General features: G+C 41.0%; 1 pseudogene; it reads right to left on the bottom strand.

Moving 5' to 3' along the window:
- Positions 1–12,827: 12,827 nt before the first annotated feature.
- The window catches only part of LOC119622397 (uncharacterized), a 28,070-nt pseudogene continuing 18,576 nt past the window's right edge, over positions 12,828–22,321 (bottom strand).

The following is a 22,321-nucleotide window of genomic DNA, read 5'->3' as shown; positions in this document are numbered from 1 at the left end:
TTAAAGTCCATAAATGTAATAAATATTTCTTGTGATTCATTATACTGTAGGTACTAGTTTGAAAGTTAGAAACTGAAGATATAAATTCATAAGCATGTTGAGTTGATGGATTAACCATACACCACACATCAAATTAGGGTGTCACTGGCATGTCTTACAGTTTCAAGAGATATTACAAAATAGTAAACACTAACTACAGCCTATTGTGTAAAAGATGACTTATTAGAATTTATGCCCCATCCCATGTGGTTAGAACTTCCTTGAGTGCCAGAGCCTTCTATATTCTCAGTAAAAAAGGCAGTGTGCATTTTGGTTTGTTAAATGAAAAGTGTAAATTAATGATTAAGTTTCTAAGTGAGTCATTATCATACTACCTTTCCAAAATTTTAATAAACAATATAAAAATTGATAGGAAAATTCTCATTGTCAAATATCATACAGAATTCTCTAATTAATCTCAAGGAAGAATGATAATTGGGTGGGGCTTCATGAACAAAGACAAAGTTGTTTCTATTCAGCTTGCTCTAAAAAGAAAAGAAAATTAAAAGGATCTAAAGCCAAACTTTTAGTTCTCATTAAGACATGTAAAATCTAAATACATTACACTTACTATTTTTTAATGTTCAAACTAGTACATAAAACTAATGGATCAGAAGGAATATTTATTTCATTTATGAACTTTAAAATCAAAATATATTGACTTTTAAGCTGATTTACCTTATTTTTAAAACTTTACATAGAAATAATCTAAAACAAATCAGGATGTCTCCAGATATTCGAGAGCCTGCCAGATTACTTTAAATCTAAGACTGTATGGATTCTAGCTGAGGTTATGCCTATAGATATAGATGAACCCTATATTTGGAAATGTGAGACTCATTTTCCTCATTTTTACTTGACTATTTGTGCATTTTTATTAATATTTTAAGACTCCTTTCTTTTTCACTTTATCTGATACAAAAGTATTCTTGATGCTGTACCCAGAAAACGTAAGACAATAATTTCTTCAACATATCAGCATTATTTGTAAGATTTACAGTAGTATTTAGTGATATGCCAACTAATACACAGCAGTGAATTTGGTAGGAACTGGATATATTTAAAGACTAGTATAAACTAATTATAATACACAAAACTACTCTGCTTACTGATTAAATTTTTTGTTAAATTTGTTAGTCTGGAGGCAACAGCCAAGGTGGGTCAAATAGTTGAATGTACCTGTGGAAGCATTCAGCTAGCTCATTACTGAAAAGCCCCAGTGACATCTTAACCAATACCTTGTTGGAAAACAAAAGGTCCATAGAATTATGCTTCTCAATATGAAACTGTTTTAAAATATACCTATATTACATTTAAGATCCTTTTACAAAATGTGTTTCTTCTTCTTTATTCTCTTTAGATTTGGTTGATATATTTACATAAACATTTTAAATACTACAAATTTTGAATATTGGAATGAGAAGCTTACTTTGTTCTCTAGATCATTTTTCCAAATGAGTAAACAAAAAATGACAAGTACAGTATAAGAGGAAATTATCCACCAACGGTACAGTGCATTGCAAACAAGCTCTCCCTCTATCCTCGCTTATCTCAAAAGCAAACTGAATGTGGAAGAGAAACAAAATACTTTTTTAGAAATAAAAAGAATTGTGAAAAGATGCGAGTGTTGGTTGTTTAGCTTTTTGTAGTGTGAAAAACCAGATGTCTGATGACATAGAAATTTCAAATGGACACCCAGGCTAAATTTTAAAAAGACAATGTTGTTATCACAGATTTATTTACATTGTCTATTTATTATTACTTACATATCATTATAAATACTCTCTTGAATAAAAATTATAAAGAGAGAAAAACTGAATAGATGTAATGACTATATTGTTAAAACCCTGAAGTATTTATTATGTACCTTACAAAGAACTCAAAAGGAAGGAATTACAAATTATCACATATTTAGTCAATGTATGTATTTAATTGTGACAAGTGAAATAATATTAAATAAATTATGTTCTGTCTTCAGGCTAAACTCATCCCAGTTAAGGGTAAGCATTTTGTAAGTACTTAACATATGTTATTGTATTAAAAACAACTCATGTAATACCATGGAGTTTCACCAATGGCCCTAGTGGAACTATGACTGCTGCTGAAAACATGTTGTATTTTGCCTCTGGCAAAATCTTTTTCATTTGCTCCAACTGTAGTCATCCATTTTCTAGAGTGGTGCTACTTCAGTTGCTAATATCACTAGTCCATCAAAATATATCAGGGACTTTATTTATCCAAATAAAGATTACAGGGATTTTTTTTTCCCCCAGTGTACTAGCCATTTGCTTTCTTTTAATAAACAAAAGAAATGTTGAGATTAAAAAATTACATTTAGTATTTTGAATATGACAAAAATATTTTGACCTATATTTGAACATGAGTAATCTGTGTATTTGATAAATGTTAAATTATTATATTCTTCATTGTAAGAATATTTCAAATGTTTATTTTTATTATTATTATTAAAGTAGCAACCTAATTATATAATATTTTTCCTAATTCAGGTAACTTTTTTATTAAAGGAAGTACATTTTTAAAAGTTACATGCAAGTATATAGGTATTTAAATTTTTTTAAATTTTAACAAAAAATAAAATCCTACCTTTGCAACTAACTTATTTTCATTTATCACTCTATTAGGGATATTTGTTCAGACATATCTCTCTTTCTCTCTCAATAGGTAGATAATTATGCACTTCATTTTTTACATCTCTTAAACATTTGACTTTGACTTTTATGACTTTTAATCATAGATATTTCCAAGTTTCAGGAATCTTATATCTTTACATTTTATTTTAGAATAAGATAAACAGCTTGCAGACAGAGTACTCACTAAGTTAGTGATGAGAAAACTGGTAGTTCTCTACAAAGTACTAACTAACAGTCACAACACCAAACTAACTTCAAAATGCAATCCTAACATTTGTTAACAAGGAGAATCAGTATATTTACTACTGATTACCATAATGTGTGTTTGCGTGTGGGGAGGGTGTTCTAAACTCTTCTAGGAGAAATGTAAAGGACTCTTGAAAAAGGTTACAGAATATCATTGCCCTGGATGTCAAAAATCTGTTTTTAAATCTATTGTTTCCTAATTAATATAAGAATTTTGGCAATGTATACTACATTCCCAATTTGCTTTCAGACTAGACACATTTATTGTGTCTATGTGTAAGAATGATGTGGAGAAATCTACAAGGTAGAAGATTGGCATCTCTCATTTCTGCACATCTTATAGAGCAGAGCCAATGATCACCTTTGTTCAGATTTTTTTTTTGAATGTTTCTATAGCAAAAAGCTTTGGAAGATAAAGACAGTGTCTCACTCTTTGAAGCAAAGGGAAGATTTTTTATTGATTATTATAATAAAAATAATGCTTCTCTCTTAACCATAAAAAATGTTCAGAATAAGAAAATGTCTTTTTTTCTACAAATTCTTCTAGGGTTCCAGGCTTTCGTGGTTTGTCTGACTGTCATCATTTCCAGACACCAAAATGAAACAGTGGAAATCCAGGTCAGAAGTTAATTTTAACAAGGTTGCCCTTCTAATTATCGGGTTGGCTGACATTTACTCACGTGGTCACGCTTAGCCAGGAAAAATACTGGTGAATGTGGTCTTAACCTGAGTAGCCATGAGGAAGGAGAGAAAAAGGTTGGATAGAGACAGGATGAACAACCACTGATACGTGGTCTTTAAAAATCCTGGGTAAAAAAGAATAAACACAAGGAAAAATTTTAAAAAAGAATGACTATGTGTAATAATCCGAATAAAATCTAAACATGATAGCTGGGAATTGGGTGGACACCAAAGAGAGATAAGTGCAGGACAAAAGAACTTAGTAGGAAGATATAAGCACTGGGATATTTTAAAAACTTAGGTTATACAAACATGAACATTGGTCAACAACATACTGGCTACCAAGACTCAAGAGTGTTAAAATTAAAATAATGAAATATGTATATTATGCAAATATATAGCAGCAGCAAAAAAGAACAGAGAGGAAGATAAAAAGGAAGGAAAGAAGGAGGGATGAAGGTAGGAAAGCAGATCAAACAACTCAGTAGCAAGGAAAAACCCAACTGAAAAGGAGTAAATGATATAAATATGTATTTCTCAAAGGACATAAAAATAGCCAACATATATACGAACAAAATGCTCAAAATCACTTATCATCAGGGAAATAAAAATTAAAACCACAATGATATATCACCTCACACCTGCTAAAGTAGCTATTACCAAAAAAATAGCAAAGATAGCAAGTGTTGGTGAGGATGTGGGGAAACAGAAAACTCCTATACACATTTGGTGGGAGTATAAATTCGTATAGCCATCGTATAAAACAGTATGGAGATTTCTCAAAAAACTAAAAATAGAACTATCATTTGGTCCAACAATCCCACTTCTGAGTATATATCCAAAGGACTTGAAATGAATATTTCAAAAAGATATCTGTACTCCCATGTTCACTGCAGCATTATTCACAATAGCCAATACATTGAATCAACGTAAGTGTCCAACAAACAATGAATGGATAAAGAAAATGTGGTAACACAAACAGTGAAATACTATTCAGCCTTAAAAGGAAAAAAAGTTCTTGTCATTTACAACAACATGGGTGTATTAGTCCATTCTCAGATCGCTAATAAAGATACACCTGAGACTCAGCAATTCATAAAGGAAACTTACAATTGTGGTGGAAGCGGGAGTAAACACACCTTTCTTCACACGGTGGCAGGAAGGAGAAGAGCTGGGCAAAAGGGGGAAAGCCCCTTATAAAACCATTAGATCTCACGAGAACTCACTCACTGTTACTAGAATAGCAGCACGGGGGTAACCACTCCTATGATTAAATTACCTCCCACTGAGTCCCTCCTACAATTCAAATGAGAATTGGGTGGGGACACAGCCACACCATATCAACTGACAAACCTGGACGACATTACGCCGAGTGAAGTCAGCCAGGTACAGAAACAACTACTCCATGATCTCACCTATATATAAAATCTACAAAAGTTGAACTCACAGAAGTAGAGTACAATGAGGGCTATCAGAGGCAGGGAAGAGAAGGGAAATGGGGAGATGTCAGTCAAAGGGTACAAAATTTCAGCTAGACAGAATAAATAAGTTTTTGAGATTTATTATACAGCATACTGACTATGGTGAATACGAGGGTAATTTACATTTCAAAATTGCTAAAAGAGCAGATTTTACATGTTCACACCATGTAAAATGATAGATTTGATGAATATATTAATTAGCTTGATTTAATCATTTCAGAAAGTATATATATATCAAAACATCATAGTGTACCCCATAATATATACAATTATTTCTTGTCAAAAATGAAGAAAGGAAGAAAGAAGGAAGAGAGGAAAGGAAAGGAAAGGAAAAGAGAGAAAAGAGAAAAGAGAGAAAAGAGAAAAGAAAAGAAAAGAAGTTGTAATCTTAACATTCCTACATTTAAATATAAAGGTGAAGACAGTTTCTTCTTCTGAGTGTTTTGAGGGCAAGAGGATGTGAGTTATGCATGACAGTGATACACAGGGGCGAATAAAACTAGTGAGCGCTCCGCATAGAACAACAGGTCATGATGCAAGCTACGTGATTAAATTGCACTTTTCCACTTGAAGTCCAAAAAAGAGGATGCAATATATATTACATAATACAGTCATGTGCTGCACAGCGATGTTTCAGTAAAAAGTGGACAGCCAATAAGACAGTGGTCCCATAAGATTATAAAGGAGGTGAAATATTTCTATTGCCTGGTGATATTGTAGGTTTTCCAGTGGGACAAGCTATGCAGGTGGAAGCCAGTGATAATGATGATCTTGACCTTGTATAGGCCTAGGTTAAAAAGTGTGTCTGTGTCTCATTTTATCATAAAAAAAATTTAAAAGGTAAAACAAAATAAAAATAATAAAAAATAGGAAAAAGGGTCAGAGCAAGATGGCCGAAAAGGAACAGCTCCAGCCTCCAGCTCCCAGCGCGAGTGACACAGAAGACGGGTGATGTCTGCACTTTCAACTGAGGTACCGGGTTCATCTCACTGGGGAGTGCCAGACAATCGGTGCTGGTCAGCTGGTGCAGCCCGACCAGCGAGAGCTGAAGCAGGGTGAGGCATCGCCCTCACCTTGGGAAGCGCAAGGGGGAAGGGAATCCCTTTTCCTAGCCAAGGGAAACTGAGACACACAACACCTGGAAAATCGGGTAACTCCCACCCTAATACTGTGCTTTACCAAAGGTCTTAGCAAATGGCACGCCAGGAGATTATATCCCACACCTGGCCCTGAGGGTCCCACGCCCACGGAACCTCCCTCATTGCTAGCACAGCAGTCTGAGATCTAACTGCAAGGCAGCAGCGAGGCTAGGGGAGGGGCACCCGCCATTGCTGAGGCTTACGTAGGTAAACAAAGCTGCTGGGAAGCTCGAACTGGGTGGAGCCCACCACAGCTAAAGGAGGATTGCCTGTCTGTAGACATCACCTCTGGGGACAAGGCAGAGCTAAACAAAAAGCAGTAAAAACCTCTACAGATGTAAATAACCCTGTCTGACAGCTTTGAAGAGAGCAGTGGATCTCCCATAATGGAGGTTGAGATCTGAGAACAGACAGACTGCCTGCTCAAGTGGGTCCCTGACCCCTGAGTAGCTTAACTGGGAGACATCACCCACTAGGTGCAGACGGACACCTCAAACCTCACACAGCTGGGTACACCCCGGAGACGAAGCTTCCAGAGCAAGAATCAGACAGCAATACTGTTTTTCAGCAATATTCTATCTTCTGCAGCCTCTGCTACTGATACCCAGGCAAACAGGGTCTGGAGTGGACCTCAAGCAATCTCCAACAGACCTACAGCTGAGGGTCCTGACTGTTAGAAGGAAAACTAACAAACAGAAAGGACACCCACACCAAATCCCCATCAGTACGTCACCATCATCAAAGACCAAAGGCAGATAAAACCACAAAGATGGGGAAAAAGCAGGGCAGAAAAGCTGGAAATTCAAAAAGTCGGAGCACATCTCCCCCTCCAAAGGAATGCAGCTCATTGCCAGCAACGGATCAAAGCTGGAAGGAGAATGACTTTGACGAGTTGAGAGAAGAAGGCTTCAGCCAATCAAACTTCTCAGAGCTAAAGGAGGAACTATGTACCCAGCGCAAAGAAACTAAAAATCTTGAAAAAAGAATGGAAGAATGGATAACTAGAATAATCAATGCAGTGAAGGCCATAAACGAACTGACAGAGATAAAAACCATGACACGAGAAATACGTGACAAATGCACAAGCTTCAGTAACCGACTTGATCAACTGGGAGAAAGGGTATCAATGATTGAAGATCAAATGAATGAAATGAAGCGAGAAGAGACGTCTAGAGAAAAAAGAGGAAAAAGAAATGAACAAAGCCTCCAAGAAATACGGGATTATGTGCAAAGACCAAATCTACGTCTGATTGGTGTGCCTGAAAGTGAGGGGGAAAATGGAACCAAGTTGGAAAACATTCTTCAAGATATCATCCAGGAGAACTTCCCCAACCTAGTAAGGCAGGCCAACATTCAAATTCAAGAAATACAGAGAACACCACAAGATACTCCTCGAGAAGAGCAACTCCAAGACTCATAATTGTCAGATTCACCAAAGTTGAAATGAAGGAAAAAATGTTAAGGGCAGCCAGAAAGAAAGGTCGGGTTACCCACAAAGGGAAGCCCATCAGACTAACAGCAGATCTCTTGGCAGTAACTCTACAAGCCAGAAGAGAGTGAGGGCCAATATTCAACATTCTTAAAGAAAAGAATTTTCAACCCAGAATATCATATCCAGCCAAACTAAGTTTCATCAGTGAAGGAGAAATAAAATCCTTTACAGACAAGCAAATGCTTAGAGATTTTGTCACCACCAGGCCTGCCCTACAAGAGACCCTGAAGGAAGCACTTAACATGGAAAGGAACAACCGGTACCAGCCATTGCAAAAACATGCCAAAATGTAAAGACCATCAATGCTAGGAAGAAATTGCATCAACTAACAAGAAAAATAACCAGCTAATATCACAATGACAGGATCAAGTTCACACATAACAATATTAACCTTAAATGTAAATGGACTAAATGCTCCAGTTAAAAGACACAGATTGGCAAACTGGATAGAGTCAAGACCCATCAGTTTGCTGTATTCAGGAGACCTACCTCACATGCAAAGACACAAATAGGCTCAAAATAAAGAGATGGAGGAAGATCTACCAAGCAAATGGAGAACAAAAAAAAAGCAAGGGTTGCAATCCTAATCTCTGATAAAACAGACTTTAAACCATCAAAGATCAAAAGAGACAAAGAAGGCCATTACATAATGGTAAAGGGATCAATTCAACAGGAAGAGCTAACTATCCTAAATATATATGCACCCAATACAAGAGCACCCAGATTCATAAAGCAAGTCCTTAGAGACTTACAAAGAGACTTAGACTCCCATACAATAATAGTGGGAGACTTCACCACACTGTCAACATTAGACAGATCAGCGAGACAGAAAGTTAACAAGGATATCCAGGAATTGAACTCAACTCTGCACCAAGCAGACCTAATAGACATCTACAGAACTCTCCACCCCAAATCAACAGAATATACATTCTTCTCAGCACCACATCACACTTATTCCAAAATTGACCACATCATTGGAAGTAAAGCACTCCTCAGCAAATGTAAAATAACAGAAATTATAACAAACTGTCTCTCAGACCACAGTGCAATCAAACTAGAACTCAGGACTAAGAAACTCAATCAAAACCACTCAACTACGTGGAAACTGAACAACCTGCTCCTGAGTGACTCCTGGGTACATAACGAAATGAAGGCAGAAATAAAGATGTTCTTTGAAACCAATGAGAACAAAGATACAACATACCAGAATCTCTGGGACACATTTAAAGCAGTGTGCAGAGGGAAATTTATAGCACTAAATTCCCACAAGAGAAAGCTGGAAAGATCTAAAATTGACACCCTAACATCACAACTAAAAGAACTAGAGAAGCAAGAGCAAACACATTCAAAAGCTAGCAGAAGGCAAGAAATAACTAAGATCAGAGCAGAACTGTAGGAGGTAGAGACATAAAAAACTCTCCAAAATATCAATGAATCCAGGAGCTGGTTTTTTGAAAAGATCAACAAAATTGATAGACCGCTAGCAAGACTAATAAAGAAGAAAAGAGAGAAGAATCAAATAGATGCAATAAAAAATGATAAAGGGGATATCACCACCGACCCCACAGAAATACAAACTACCATCAGAGAATACTATAAACACTGCTACACAAATAAACTAGAAAACCTAGAAGACATAGATAATTGCCTGGACACTTACACTCTCCCAAGACTAAACCAGGAAGAAGCTGAATCTCCGAATACACCAATAGCAGACTCTGAAATGAGGCAATAATTAACAGCCTACCAACCAAAAAAAGTTCAGGACCAGACAGATTCACAGCCAAATTCTACCAGAGGTACAAGGAGGAGTTGGTACCATTCCTTCTGAAACCATTCCAATCAATAGAAAAAGAGGGAATCCTCCCTAACTCATTGTATGAGGCCAATATCATCCTGATACCAAAGCCTGGCAGAGACACAACAAAAAAAGAGAATTTTAGATCAATATCCCTGATGAACATCGATACAAAAATCCTCAATAAAATACTGGCAAACCGAATCCAGGAGCACATCAAAAAGCTTATCCACCATGATCAAGTGGGCTTCATCTCTGGGATGCAAGGCTGGTTCAACATATGCAAATCAATAAACATAATCCAGCATATAAACAGAACCAAAGACAAAAACCACATGATTATCTCAATAGATGCAGAAAAGGTCTTTGACAAAATTCAACAGCTTTTCATGCTAAAAACTCTCAATAAATTCGGTATTGATGGAACGTATCTCAAAATACTAAGAGCTATTTATGACAAACCCACAGCCAATATCATACTGAATGGGCAAAAACTGGAAGCATTCCCTTTGAAAACTGGCACAAAACAGGGATGACCTCTCTCACCACTCCTATTCAACATAGTGGTGGATGTTTTGGCTAGGGCAATCAGGCAAGAGAAAGAAATCAAGGGTATTCAGTTAGGAAAAGAAGAAGTCAAATTGTCCCTGTTTGCAGATGACATGATTGTATATTTAGAAAACCCCATTGTCTCAGCCCAAAATCTCCTTAAGCTGGTAAGCAACTTCAGCAAAGTCTCAGTATACAAAATCAATGTGCAAAAATCACAAGCATTCTTATACACCAGTAACAGACAAACAGAGAGCCAAATCATGAATGAACTCCCACTCACAATAGCTTCAAAGAGAATAAAATACCTAGGAATCCAACTTACAAGGGATGTAAAGGACCTCTTCAAGGAGAACTACAAACCACTGCTCAGTGAAATAGAAGAGGACACAAACAAATGGAACAACATATCATGCTCATGGATAGGAAGAATCAATATTGTGAAAATGGCCATACTGCCCAAGGTTATTTATAGATTCAATGCCATCCCCATCAAGCTACCAATGACTTTCTTTACAGAATTGGAAAAAACTGCTTTATAGTTCATATGGAACCAAAAAAGAGCCCTCATTGCCAAGACAATCCTAAGTCAAAAGAATAAAGCTAGAGGCATCACACTACCTGACTTCAAACTATACTACAAGGCTACAGTAACCAAAACAGCATGGTACTGGTACCAAAACAGAGATATAGACTAATGGAACAGAACAGAGCCCTCAGAAATAATACCACACATCTACAGCCATCTGATCTTTGACAAACCTGACAAAAACAAGAAATGGGGAAAGGATTCCCTATTTAATAAATGGTGCTGGGAAAATTGGCTAGCCATAAGCAGAAAGCTGAAACTGGATCCTTTCCTTACTCCTTATATGAAAATTAATTCAAGATGAATTAGAGACTTAAATGTTAGACCTAATACCATAAAAACTCTAGAAGAAAACCTAGGTAATACCATTCAGGACATAGGCATGGGTAAGGACTTCATGTCTAAAACACCAAAAGCAACGGCAACAAAAGCCAAAATTGACAAATGGGATCTAATTAAAGAGCTTCTGCACAGCAAAAGAAAATACCATCAGAGTGAACAGGCAACCTACAGAATGGGAGAAAATTTTTGCAATCTATTCATCTGACAAAGGGCTAATATCCAGAACCTACAAAGAACTCAAACAAATTTACAAGAAAAAAACAACCCCATCAAAAAGTGGGCAAAGGATATGAACAGACATTTCTCAAAAAAAGACATTCATACAGCCAACAGACACATGAAAAAATGCTCGTCATCACTAGCCATCAGAGTAATGCAAATCAAAACCACAATGAGATACCGTCTCACACCAGTTAGAATGGCAATCATTAAAAAGTCAGGAAATAGGTGCTGGAGAGGATGTGAAGAAACAGGAACAGTTTTACACTGTTGGTGGGGTTGTAAACTAGTTCACCCATTGTGGAAAACAGTATGGCGATTCCTCAAGGATCTGGAACTAGAAATACCATATGACTCAGCCATCACATTACTGGGTATATACCCAAAGGATTATAAATCATGCTGCTATAAAGACACATGCACGTGTATGTTTATTGCAGCACTATTCACAATAGCAAAGACTTGGAATCAACCCAAATGTCCATCAGTGACAGACTGGATTAAGAAAATGTGGCACATATACATCATGGAATACTATGCAGCCATAAAAAAGGATGAGTTTGTGTCTTTTGTAGGGACATGGGTGCAGCTGGAAACCATCATTCTCAGCCAACTTTTGCAAGAACAGAAAACCAAACACCGCATGTTCTCACTCATAGGTGGGAATTGAACACTGAGATCACTTGGACATGGGAAGGGGAACATCACACACTGGGGCCTATTATAGGGAGGGATGGCATTGGGAGTTATAATTGATGTAAATGACGAGTTGATGGGTGCTGATGAGTTCATGGGTGCAGCACACCAACATGGCACATGTATGCATATGTAATAAACCTGCACGTTGTGCACATGTACCCTGGAACTTAAAGTATAATTTTTAAAAAATTAAAAAAAAAAAATAAAAAGTACATTGGTGAAGAAGTAGAAAAAGTTAGAGTAAGGTAGATAGTCTAGTTAGTAATATTGTACTAGTGTTAATTTCCTGTTCTTGATAATTGTATGTTTTTGTGAGATATTAAAAATAGGAAAAGTTGAGAGACAGATGAGAACTCTTTGTATTATTTTTGCAACTTTTTCATTAATTATAAAACTGGTTCAAAGCAAAATGTCTATGAAGATCAAATAGTGAAAATAATAAAGAACTGGGGAAATGCAAAGACATGGATCGAAAATAATACAGAATCTAAAACTTCCATCTATGTATTATACTTTGTATACAATAAAAGTCGCTTCAATAATCAGTGGGTAAACTAAAAGGTTTCTTATTAAATGATGTGGGAAAACTGGTTCACTATTTTGTGGGAAAAAAAAAAGATCTTATCACATCATACCAAAACCAATCTAAAAGGATTAAATACCTTGTAAAAAGCAAAAACTAAGACAATAATAGAATAAAACGTCAAATAGTTTTGGAACATGTGTATGTAGAAATATGTTTTATCTTTTTATAAAGACAAACTATAATCAGTACAGATGAGTATATCAAAACTAAAGATTTTGGTTCAATAAAAGACAGCAAAAATATACCCACATGTTGTAAGACAGAATGGTGATGTATGCAATTTCTAAAACAGCTACAGATTTAAAATTATATTATTTTAGAAGATCAATTCTAGTTTTGCATTAGATTGAAACTCACTTTTTGATGCAATTCTGCAGGACAGTGCTTTCAAGGCTTTTCTTTTGTTGTGTCCATCATCCTCAAGAAGGCCACAGTCCTTGGCGTCCACATGATCAGTGAGCTTCCCATCTTGTACTTCTTCCCTTCAAGGAGGAAGAGACAACAGAAACGCAGTCAGGTCCCTCAGCAGAGTCCCTCACGTGGCTTCCCAGGCATGGTGGGGTGGTCAGTGTCCAGCTACACCAGGGCACTCATCTAGAGAGACCCCTGACAATGGGCACACGGGGCCAGGCTAGGTGCCACCAGGCACCAACAGGTTAAACACGACAGGGTCTTTGAGTGACGCCCACCTCTAAGTCTGAGGGTCACCCAGGGAGATGCTCTACTCCGTCTTGGATTCCCACTCCGAGCTCTTGAATCTTCTCTTCAAAAGCAGTTTCCCCTTCACTTTTTTTCTAATGAATATGCCACAAAGAATGCCTCCGAGACAAATACTATGAAAATCCTGAGGAGGAAGAGGTGGAGGGGGTTAGGTTGAACAGCCGCGGTCTAGGTGACAAAGAATCCTGGCTCCAAAGAGCGCTTGAGCCCAAGTACAAAGGCAGCCTATTGCTGCAGAGAAAATGCAAGATACGGGGAGAAATGACAACACAGCCTCTCCCAAGGACTGGACAGAACTCCCATTCAATCCGGAGACTCATTCCTCCTCTACATCCTAATTAAACAATGAACATCAGGAAGAAAATACAGTTTATTTGAAGGGGAACCTTAGGCCAAATAATTGCTGGAAGACAATTCTCCATGAAAGTCTCAGGTGTCTGTGGAGTCGGGGTCTACTGCACGAAGACCTCTAGAGCCAGTTTAGAAATGTGTCTCTAAGGAGGTGTTCCAGGACAGTGACGCAGAGGGAGGGCTCCCTCCCCACGGACAGTCCAAGGCAGCAAAGATAAAGACCGTACATTCTCTCCCAGGAGATTTGCTTGCATTCCAGAGTAAAGATCAAGTCAGTCTCTCTCTCTCCTCCTCCTTCTACTCCTCCACCTTTTTCTCTCCCCTCAGTAAGGAGGATGAGCAGGTCACCAGCAGCCCTACATGAGATCAGTTGCCTGATTTTGGAGTCCTGTGCTGCACCACAGCCACTCCATCCGGTCCTCACCACACTGGCCTGTGGAATTAGGGCTCAGGAAACTGACACGAAGCGTTGCTGGGGCTGCTACTCTTGCCATGAATAGCAGGCCGGCCTGTGTCTGGCCCGGGATCCGGTGTTTCCTGTTAGTATGTGCATTGGCAAATGAACCTGTTAGCTTGCCAGCAGGGTGACATCTCAGAGCCTTCATGTTCCTGACTTGACAGTAATGATGACATAGCCCAGGGCTGTCACAGCACTCGCAGGCTTTTTGGAGGGCAGCAGAAAATATCTGGCCAGGCACAATGGCTCACACTTGTAATTCCAGCACTTTGGGAGGCAGAGGTGGGAGGCTCCCTTAAGCCCAGAAGTTTGAGACTAGCCTGGGCAACATAGTGAGACCTCATCGCTATACAAATTTTTAAAAAGAAGAACTCTTTACAGCCTTTTTAAGAACCCCCGCCCCAGCTCTGAGAGGGGTCCGGTCCTGATGACCAGAAAACAGCCAATGTGAAAGAATCACAACGATCACAGGTACTCAAATGCAGGCCACTGGAGTCACAGATTACAAGGGAAAGAAGAATCATTTTGAGAAAGGACATGTCATAGCGGCTTTCAAATGCTTACTGAGTTTTCCCATGGAAAAGAGATAAGGACAGAACTGGGATCAGTGAGTCAAATTTGCCTGGGGGCACATTCCCCTCCCACTAGAACCCACCATGGGGCTTCCACTAGAATTCACCTGGGGGCACACTGCCACTAGAATTCATAAGGGGAGGCCAGGTGCGGTGGCTCACGCCTGTAATCCCAGCACTTTGGGAGGCTGAGGTGGGTGGGTCACCTGAGGTCAGGAGTTCGAGACCAGCCTGGCCAACATGGTGAAACACTATCTCTACTAAAAATACAAAAATTAGCCGGGCTTGGTGGCGGGCTCCTGTAATCCCAGCTACTGGGGAGGCTGAGGCAGGAGAAACGCTTGAACCCAGGAGGCAAAGACTGCAGTGAGCAGAGATCCTACCAATGTACTCCAGCCTGGGTGACAGAGTGAGACTCTGTCTCAAAAAAAAAAAAACAAAACAAAACAACAACAAAAATATTTCACCAGGGGACACATTTTCCTTCCACCAGAATTCACCAGGGGTCCCTTCTACTAGAACTCGGCAGGGTACACATTTCCCTTCCACTGGAACTCACCAGGGGGCACATTTCCCTTCTAGAACTCACCAGGTGACACGTATCCCTTCCACTAGAACTCACCAGGGGACTCATTTCCCTTCTAGAATTCATCAGGGGCATATATCCCTTCCACTAGAATTCACCAGGAGTCCCTTCCACTAGAACTCACCTGGGGACACATTTCCCTTCCACTGGAACTCACCAGGAGTCCCTTCTACTAGAACTCACCTGGGGACACATTTCCCTTCCACTGGAACTCACCAGGAGTCCCTTCTACTAGAACTCACCTGGAGACACATTTCTCTTCCACTAGAACTCACCTGGGGACACATTTCCCTTCCCTAGAACTCACCAGGAGTCCCTTCTACTAGAACTCACCTGGGGACACATTTCTCTTCCACTAGAACTCACCTGGGGACACATTTCTCTTCCATTAGAACTCACCTGGGGACACATTTCCCTTCCACTAGAACTCACCAGGAGTCCCTTCTACTGGAAGTCACCTGGGGGCTCATTTTCCCTCTACCTGTGGATGTGCTAACTACCAGAGCAGGATGACAAGGGAGCTGACCCCTTTGGCTCTCTGGAGTCCCATTGGTTAGCTGGATTTCAGTGGAAGCTGGACAGCAACTCAGGGGGCATGTTTCAGAGATGATTCAATCTTAGTGGGGAAGGGTAGGTAGACAAGCCAGGCCTTGGTTCCCTTCTGGCCCACACTACTTGGAAGGCTCTGAAACCTATGTTATATACAGATGTGCCACATGCTGGTGACACCGCGGGGAACACAGATATGAACAGAAGGAAGACCCTTCCCTCCAAGAGCTTAGCACCCATTGGGAAGATGCCGCCCACCCAACCTACACCAGGATGGGACAGGAGAAGAGGGGCGGTCCCTTAGGCGTGCTGCTAAAGGAGATCCAAAATTCCCAACGCGGCTGGCGGAAACTCGCTTAACAATGAGGATGACGACCACTATGTGGAACAAGATGAAGTACAGCTTTGCAGCCTGGTGGGTCACCAGGGCAAAGCCATCTGGAAGGAGTAGGAAGTTAAGGAACCAGACCTTTAAGAAACTCCATGGGTCCCCTGAACTCCAAGAGGCCAACAAATAATCCTCTTCTGAGGATTTACTTTCCGCCTTTTCCACCTCACCCCAGGGTGCAGACCATCCCATGGATCTCCACCTTCTCAGAAAGGACACTGTGCCACCGGTGAACCACTGTGAGCTCCGTCAGCACAGTGAATGCAGAGGCCGAGTCACCGAAGTTGTTCTTGCAGTACCTGCTTCAGGCAAACGCAGAGCCCTGTAAGGCTCAGTTCCACAAACCAGGGCATCAGCAGCAGCGAAATTCGGATCAAAGGATTGAACTTTGCCATGGAACACTCCCATCCTGATGATGGCAACGACATAGAAGACCACCTAGGATGGGAAACACTGGGTCACCAGCAGGCACCCAAGGCTGCAGAGGAGCAGGCAGAAGCAGTGGGAAGAACTGTAGGCCCAGCCAGTCATGCTCCCAGGGCATTACTCGCTTGTATTCCCAGGGAGGGTCACCCTCCCCAGTCAGGAGTTCCAAGCTGCCAGAAGAGGGTGGGCAGGGGTCGGCCAGTCTGCCAGGAAGCCTGAGCTATCTGCAGAGGGACAGAGGAAGTGGCCAGCTGTGCCACACCTTGACCTCCCCAGAGTCCATTTACAAAGTCAAAAATGAAGCTTCTAGCAAGTTAGTGGGTTAAATATTCAAAAATATAATAGTACTCTAGGAAAAAAAAAGTAATAAAGGTCAATCTTCACTTTGTTCTTTATACTAAAATAAATTTCAAAATAAATAACCAAAGAGTTAGATGTAAACAAACAAAAACCCCATACCTGTACTACAAAAAAAAAAAAAAAAAAAAAAAAAAAAAAAAAAAAAGAGTAGAAAAGGCCTTACTGAGCATGATTTAAAACCTAGAAACTACAAAAATTGACAAGTATGATATGTAGTAAGTCTAAGCTTTTATACACTCAAAAACCAAACCAAAACAAAAAGCCTTTATGTCAAAAAGGAAAAAAAGGTAGCAGACAAGGAAAAAGGAAAAATAATTGCTTTTACAGCCTACCAAGGTCCTATTTCCTTTAGAGGTCAAAGGCATATCATATCAAAAATTAAACAGAAGAAGAGACCAAAGAGGTGAACAGGCTGTTTACTGAAAAATAAGCATAAATGGCAAAAAGGACATAGAAAAGATGCTTGGCCTCATGAATAACTAAACAAATGCAGTCCAAATGATACAATGCTGTTTCCTCACCTATCAGATGGGGAAAAAAATGGAAACATTTAATAACCCCCAGTGGGGAGGGGTGCAGAGAAACACATGCTGTTGTGCACTGTGGTCTGGAGTACCTGTGGGAGCTCGTCTTTTGGAAGGCAGGTTGCCATTATCGACCCAAATTTAAACCCATTTACCTTTGGCCAGCAGTTCCACTTCTGGGAATGTATGCAACAGATCTAAGCACATAAACCCACAAAGATGCATGCACAAGAAGAGTCTTTGCTGCACCATTTGTGATGGCAAGAAGGCAAGACCACTCAGCGGTCTGTCAGTAGTGGGGCTGGGCAGACACATACTGGACTCTTCCATCCATGGAGCACTTTTAATCATGGCAGAGCTTACCTGCAGGCACGCACCTCCCAGAACACAGGAAGAAAATATTCAGAAGAAAGTCGTACAACAATATTTTGAATGTGTTATCCCACTTGACTAAGGATAAACTGGATACCTACAGGCATGCATGTGATAGACTCATATATGTTGAAATATTTAGGAAGAGTAGTAAGAAACGCTGAATAATGTTTCCCTCTGGAAAAGAGCCAGGTTGGGGGTGGGCATGGGCGACTTACAATCAATCTTTCACTCTTCTGTGCTAATGGAATTTTTTTTTTTTTTTTTTAACCATTATCAATGAAAATAACAATAAATGCCCTGTTGCAGCCTCCACCGCATCCAGGTGGAACCACCCTAGAGTGGGAGGCTCCTGGTCCCTGTGCAGCCTTGTATGGCTTCATTGTCACTACTGTGGACCTCAAGGAGCAGGCGGGCCCTCTCCACACCAGGGCAAGGGAGGCTGTCCCTGGCACTCCCCGAAAGGAAGCTGGCCCTTAAACCTACATCCTTAAGAGCCTACGTGCTTACCTGCGAGCCAGGAATACCCCCCTGGACTGTGGGTGGGAAAGAAACTGGGTCAGCCCACTGGGTTGTTGGTGTTTACTGCAGCAGCCAGTGTACCTAACTGGCGTATGCCCAATGTTTCTAGAAACTTCAGATTGCTTAAGAATGGCTACTGGAAACCAATGAATTTCATTTACTTAATTCTCCCTTTCTTTCTCTCCCTTAAAATAAGGCTTACTTTGGGAGGCCAAGGTGGGCAGATCACGAGGTCAGGAAATTGAGACCATCCTGGCTAACACAGTGAAACCCCATCTCTACTAAAAATACAAAAAATTAGCCAGACGTGGTGGCGGGCGCCTGTAGTCCCAGCTACTCAGGAGGCTGAGGCAGGAGAATGGCGAGAACCTGGGAGGTGGAGCTTGCAGTGAGCTGAGATCGCGCCACCGCACTCCAGCCTGGGGACAGAGCGAAGACTCCGTCTCAAAAAAAAAAAAAAAAAAAAAAATTGGCTTATTGAGAGTTGCCAAGAATGAACATCTCACCACTTTTGTTACATCAGATAGCAACGAGAGCAGCTACTTGCAAAGACAAGTCCACCAAACATCAGCATCGTGGGCCCGACGTTAATTAATGTGGTCACTAAAACCCAGAATCTAGGACAAAACAAAGTCACTGACACAAGGCAAAAGGGAAGGTGGGAAGTAAAACTCATACCCCACCGCCGTGTTCCCCTCCACACCTTTCCCCAGGCCTGAATCTGTTCTTTAAATGTCATCAGGAATTTGCCTCTGTAGCTGCATCAGCATTGGTCCACCCACCAAGCTAACAGGGAGTTAACCGGTGGCTTCTCCTGAAGCGAAGCAAGGCAGGCTGGACCAAAGCAAGGAAGGCAGTCACAGAGAAACTCATCAGGAAGACACGGGTGGGTGTGAAGATGGGAAAAGGATTTAGCCTCATCTGTTTTTCTCCCCCACCTTTTCCTCCATCCAAATCTAGCCTGTGTTAAGGCTGTCCTGGAGGCTTACGTTGACAACTGAACACCATCTAGAGGGGCAGGCCCGTCCTCAGTGGGAGCCATTTCCCTAGCACTCCCTGGAAGAACACTGGCCTATCTAACACTGAAGGCAGGGTTTACCTGGGCTTTGGGGTCAGACTCCTGGGTTTGCATCCTGATCTGCCTCTTTCTTGCTGTGCACTATTAGGAGAGTTACTTAACCTCCCTGAGCTTGTGTCATCAACTGTAAGCTAGGGATAATAAAACTAGAGCTATCAGGGGTCACAGGTGGGATTTAATAAGATGATGGTTAACACACTCGAGTTAGCACTAGCTGCCATCATAACTCTTATTTAGTCACCGTGCAAGCAGGCACAATGCAGGCCAGTCACAGGGATGAAAGTGACTGTCACAATCCCTGTCCTCAGGTGCTCTTTACCCATCTTCATTGGCTTCCGTCCCCACAGCTATGCACCCCAGACAACCCCAACAAGTTACATCCTGGATTCATAATTGGGCACATGTAGAGTAAGCAGGCGAAGGTGCTTTCCACAAGGCCCCATGTGGGAACCCCTCAAGCACAGCTATTGCATGCCACTTTCTCTTCATCTTTGAAGGCTGAGGATGACCCTTAAGAGCTGGAGTATTCTCAATACCAAGACAATATCCAGGATATGCTGACTGTTATATTCTCTGGCTAGAAAAGAACACAATCATTTAACATTCCATTGTCTCAGAGCCTCTGGCTTGTTCCTTTTACGCAGTGAGGTCTGAGGCTCTGTGGGTACCAGGGACAATGTAGCTTCACTTCAAGGACAGACAACGGCTGTGAGCAATGAGGAAGCAAGTGCTGCCTGGAAACACCAACCACTCTTGTACATCAAAGCCGGGGGCCAGCTTTAAAGAGATGCCCAAGTGAGCATTTGGTGTGATGGATGCTTACAAACAAAATTTCTAAGATACAGCTAAACACAAACAAAGCCACCATCCTCCCAAGAGGATGCAACATTTTAAATTATTTTTTGTCCCCTTTTTCTGGCTCCAAATATCTTAACAGTGCACAGCAGGTGTTCAACAGACTGACGAAACGTTCAACAGATTGAATGCAGGATCCCCACCCCGGGAGGTAGTGAAGCTGAGAGCTGGCAGCACTGACCTGACTGAATGGTGGTGTTGGCCACAGTGACCGCCAGGGCAGCAATGATGATCAACGTGTCAAACCCAACAGCGCAAAAGCAAAGTCGGTTATGAATCAAGAGAAAGGCCTGTCAGGTTTAAGACACGATGAATTCTGAGGAAACTTCAAATCCAATATTACATGCAATGCAATAATTCAGCCATAAAATTGATTTCCATCATTTTTAGGATGGTAGACATGAAGCCAGAAACACTGTTTGAGCAACCTAATGAGCATTCCTTGGCTGCTCCAAAGAACCACTTCTGGGCATCTGTAGAAATCATTTAATTCATATCACAGTAATCATCTTCCAAAATAGATCTAATCTGTAAGAATACTTTGACACATTTTCAGAATACACAGTCCAATCTTGGTTGGCATCGATTTTCCTAAATGCATTGTAACTTTTTAATTGAAGAGGAAATTCATCACCTTGTTACTTTTCTGTCTGTCAACTGTGCCACAGGACAACAGAATATTGGACAACATTAACCCATTCCCCTTTGGTCATATGCACAGCATAATGAGTTTCCTGACCCTCAGAGTGGTGTCAGGCCTGCATTTGTGTCTCTGTGTCCCACAGGGCCTGACACAGTCAGGCAGTCTGCAGCATGTGCAAGACGGTTCAGGACTGGGGGTAGGCAGTCTGGAAAAGAAATAGCCCACCGGTAAATACATCCCCCACCCAGGGAAGAGTTTGCTAACAGTCCTCATTGTAAGATGGCAAAGGGAGGTATGAAAGGAATCGCCTTGTTGGGTGTGACGTTCTAAGACTGTAATAATAAGAAATATATATTTGGTCTTCACCACTATACTTGGCTCCTGACCAGAGCCAGAAAATGCTTGTAATTTTCCAAGTCATAAAAGTATACCATGCAATTTTACGCAGCCATAAAAAAGAATGAAATCATGTCCTTTGCAGCACCATGGATGGAGCTAGAGGCCATAATCATGAGTGAACTGACACAGGAATAGAAAGCTACATGCTGTCACTTACAAGTGGAAACTAAACATTGAGCACACATGGACATAAACATGGAAACAACAGACTCTGTGGACAACCAGAGCAGGGAGCAGGGGAGCAAGATGTGGGTTGAAAAACTAACTATTGGGAACTGTGATCACTACCTGGGTGCAATATACCTATGTAACAAACCTGCACATGTACCCCAGTGCCTAAAAGTTGAAATTGAAAAAAAAACAAAAAAGAGTAGGCTAGGTGCAGTGGCTCATGCCTGTAATCCCAGCACTTTAGGAGGCTGAGGCAGAGGATCACTTGAGCTGAAGAGTTCAAGACCAGCCTGGGCAACATGGCAAAACCCCGTCTCTACAAAATACAAAAATTAGCCAGGCATGGTTGCGTGTGCCTGTGGTCCCAGCTACTCAGGAGGCCAAGGTGGGAGGATCGCCTGAGCCTGGGAGGTCGAGGCTGCAGTGAGCTGAGATCACACCACTGCACTCCAGCCTGGGAGACACAGTGAGACGCTTTCTCAAAAAAAGGAGTAATAAAGGTGAAAGGAGAATCTTGTAATTCCTAACAAGCACTTTTCAGCCCCACCTGAGTTCATGTTAATGAAGTGCCTTTGGAAAGCCCTTAGGAATGGGGTTTGTTGCCAGGGGAACTACAGTGCCATTAGAGAGTTGGGACTTTCAGCCCCACCCTTTCCCCAACGCCCAATCTCTATGGAGGGGGAGGAGCTAAAGGTTGAGGTGATCGTCAGTGGCCAAAGATATAATCAATCATGCATACATAATGAAACCTCCATAAAAACTCCAAAGGATGGTGCTGGGAGAACTTCTGACTTGGTGAACACATGGAGGTGCTGAGAAGAGAGAGTGTATGCCGGG

The sequence above is a fragment of the Chlorocebus sabaeus genome, chromosome 14 (assembly GCF_047675955.1).
Source record: "Chlorocebus sabaeus isolate Y175 chromosome 14, mChlSab1.0.hap1, whole genome shotgun sequence".
Taxonomy (NCBI): Eukaryota; Metazoa; Chordata; class Mammalia; order Primates; family Cercopithecidae; genus Chlorocebus; species Chlorocebus sabaeus.
The sequence above is the reverse complement of the archived record's forward strand: the minus strand, read 5'-3'. Positions and strand labels throughout refer to the sequence as shown.